The 3,924-nt window shown below is 46.1% G+C and overlaps 1 pseudogene; it reads right to left on the bottom strand.

Annotated features, from left to right (window-relative positions):
• Positions 1 to 667: 667 nt before the first annotated feature.
• Positions 668 to 1,504, bottom strand: LOC131463824 (uncharacterized; annotated as a pseudogene).
• Between the last annotated feature and the right edge of the window lie 2,420 nt (positions 1,505 to 3,924).

Here is a 3,924-nt window from a genome sequence, read left to right as displayed (position 1 = left end):
GTAGGGGAGGAAATATCTACCACCAAGTAACAATCTCTCCCCAAGAAGTATTCTGTCTTTCCGGCGTTAGGAAGAGGTTTTCCAAAGTAAAGTAAAGTATAGTAAATATTTATTTAATCTGACTCTAATTAACTTTACTTTGATATCTTGTTGGGAATTAAAGTTAACCAATCATTTAAAATGTATTCCCAAGAAAGCTGACATCGGTCTAGTTCAGGGATGGTTTATATTATAAAAACCACTCAGTGACCTTTTTCCACATAGAAGATTAGCCCTAATGCCTAGGTTGAAGTATTCAGAGGTCAGAAATGTAACGCAACAGTTTACAGGACATGATACTCAATCTCTTCTATTCAACTCTGAGGTCTGTCAAGAGCTCAGAGTTTAATAGAATATCCCAAGATATCCCACCAGAATACAGACACTTAACATTTACATATCCATTGTGATTTACTCAGGAATGCTATTTCCATCTGAGGACCTTTTAATCACCATGGGGTATTTTCACATGACAGTTGAGCCACCTTTACTTGTCTACTTCCTGCACTGAGAACATCAGACCTACACACTTCAAATGAGACAGTGTTTACACTTCAGAGTGGTGGGACTGTCCCCAACTGATGAAGTTTGAGCCAAGTTGATTAATTCATTTACAGATAATCAAAGGGCAAAATATACAGAGTGATGACGTTTCGTCTATTGTCTCCAGGGTGTGGTCTCACTGACTTACAGTTTCCCCCCTTTGGCCCCTGAGAGGCATGTGGAACAAAATGATAGGGGTCAAACTGAAAATTGACAGTTCATACCCACACCCATAATTCCATCATTTCAGTCTTTGCAGATCTGGCAGTTGCAGGGGGCTGAGTACCAGGGCAGAGTGTGTGGATGAGCTGGACAGGATTACCACTGTCTTCTTGGCCAGGTTTGCCTGTACCTGGGTGCCTCCTTCACAGATAGTGTCCTCCCACCAGGGAGAGATATCCAGGGGTACTTTTTGGTACTCTGCCCAAAAATGTTGATTTGACCCATGGAAAAGTCCTCAGTAACTTCCAGGCAGAAACTGTGATTTGCTGGACAGGTCAAATCCCCATAGGAAAAGAGTTAATTTCACTGGTAACACACCACTGTGTGTGTGGCACCTGAATGGCGTCTGAGTATCCATGTAGAGACTGGACGCTGATGAGCTTGGAATCATTCTGTGAGAAAGGCTTCAGGGTGTTACAAGTGCACAGCTGGAAGTGTCATGACAACATGTGCGGGAAGTAAACAAGGTCTCAGTGTTTCTCAATGTCATATACCCCATGATGTGGTCCCATTTTATCACCTGATTCTTCACCACACTGCCTATTGAGCGTATGGTGGTGGAATTTGGATACATCTGTTCTGGGTGAATAAGTGGAAAAGTGACAAAGAACCCAATACATCCAATACATTCATTATCAGTATACATCATTAAGGAAGACAACAGTTATGAATACTTTATATCTTTCATTTTTTCCGACATCTATGGAGGTCCAAAGATTATTGATTAAGTGTACCTTTAAACAATTTACACTGGGTTATGTGATACCATCTTACCCACCAACTGTGGGTAATGCGTAAATCCATTGCTTCTAGTGCTGTGTCCTTTTGTTTTGCAATGTTTTCTTTGATTGTACGGTTTACTCGTTCAACCATTCCAGAACTCTGCGGCTGGTAGGGAATGTGAAATCTTTGTTCGCTGTTCAACATGTTGCACATGTCTTTCATTACCTGACCTGTGAAATGGCTGCCTTGGTCAGATGTGATTTGAAGAGGTGGTCCAAACAGGGGGATGATTTGGTTCGCTAAACCTGTGCTACTGTTCTTGCCGTGTTGTTGCGAGTGGGGATGGCATCAACCCACTTTGAGACTTTGTCAATTATGACGAGACAATAGCAGTATCCCCCTTGGCACTGGGAAGTGGACCAATGAAATCCATCTGTAGTGCTTCCCACGGACCTTTGGGTGGATTAGATCTGCACAATCTAGTGCGGCCAGGTTTCCCTTGGTTGTAGGCAGCACACACAAGGCAGGAGGCACACCAGCTGTCAACATGCTGGTGTACATACTATGGCGGCGGCGCGTGCACACGCAGCCGCTCGGGGTTCTCAGCTGTTTTTGTTTACATTTGTGTTTTACGTGTTTCTGTTCGTGTTTTCACCCACATCCGCCATAATACAATATGGAAGGGCTGAAATATGGGACCTAAGGAAGATTTGTGGACCTTTTTCACCCATAAAACTGGACTTTATTCCACCGGAGCTGCAGCGGACCATAGAGGCTCCCACCATCCCAAAACAAAAGCGGGGTAAGCGGAGCGGGCTGCGTGCTAGGCTACAAGCTAACCCACACAGACCGGCTTTGCCCAGTGTCCTCCCCAAAGTCAGGTCACTCGCGAACAAACTGGATGAAATTCAACTGAGGATCGTCTCACGTCGGATGGACAGCTGTGTGGCGATTTTCACCGAGACCTAGCTGGACAACAACATCCCCGACGCGGCGGTGGAGCTAGCGGGCCGCTCTTTGTTCCGAGCCGACAGGACTGCAGCTTCAGACAAGTCCAAAGGCGGAGGTTTGGCACTGTACATCCACGACTCCTGATGTACAGCTACGAATGTCATCTCAACACTCTGCTCCCCCGACCTGGAATATCTGGCAGTGAAGTGCAGACCGTTCAAACTGGTGAGAGAACTCAGCTCTGTTGTTATCATAGCCATGTACATTCCACCGCGAGCTAATGCTAAGCTAGCACTGGAGGAGCTGTACTGCCTCATCAGCGGCCAAATGAACACAAATCCAGAAGCGGCTGTGATAGTGGCTGGGGACTTTAACCATGTGGAACTAAAGGATGTCTTCCCCAAATTCCCCAAATTCATTAAGTTTCCAACAAGAGACAATAACACACTGGATCAACTGTACTGTAACATCAAAGGGGCATACAAGGCTGCAGCAGCACCTCACTTTGGCATGTCAGACCATATTTCTGTGGAGCTGATTCCTGCCTACAGACCTGTGATCTGCAGGACCAAACCCACCCCCAGGACCATCCAGGTTTGGACTGAGGAGGCCTCTGCAGCCTTACAGGACTGCTTTGAACAGACAAACTGGGAGGTGTTCAAAAGGCTCTACTCCCTTCACTGGCATCCTGTGGCTGCTCACATTCGCTTCAAGACTCTAGTGCTTGCGTTCCATGCTACAAACAGATCCGGTCCAACCTACATCCAGGACATGATCAAAACCTACACCCCAGCCCGCACACTCCGCTCTGCATCGGCAAACCGGCTTGCTGCCCCCTCACTGAGAGGATCTCAGAGGCATTCACCAAACTCAAGACTGTTCGCTGTCCTAGCTCCCAAATGGTGGGAAAGCCCCCACATCTTCCGATAGAAGCATTTACTTACTTTTAGCTCTTGTTTGTACCCAAATGTTTAAATGCACTTATTGTAAGTCGCCTTGGATAAAAGCTTCTGCTAAATGACATGTAATGTAATGTAACAATGATGAAACATGACATGGAGATAATGTAAAAATGGCATCTGGGTTTCTTCTTCATCAAGTCCTTTAAAGGCGACATAGACCGGAAGCTCCAATTAACGCTGTGTTTGTGTGTGTATCTGCATCATTACCTCATTTATGAAACCCTAAAGTTTCAGAACAAACAGTTCAGCCACTGCTGAGAAAATAGTGTTGTATTGTTTTCCTGGGCTCTGCGAAGTGGATCGGCACTTCCCTATGCTGATGATGTCATCAGAAATCCTCACCAACCCTCTCACCACCGTAGCGCCTCCTGGTGCGAGCAGTAGTCCGGGCACATCCGGTTGCGTACATTCAACCGCAGAAGAAGAAGAACTACTCTCGTTGTAGCTGCTGAGATGCAGAGCATCCACCGTGCCAGAGGGGGAG

Source organism: Solea solea, chromosome 8 (assembly GCF_958295425.1).
Source record: "Solea solea chromosome 8, fSolSol10.1, whole genome shotgun sequence".
Lineage (NCBI taxonomy): Eukaryota > Metazoa > Chordata > Actinopteri > Pleuronectiformes > Soleidae > Solea > Solea solea.
This window is presented reverse-complemented; position numbering and strand designations above follow the sequence as displayed.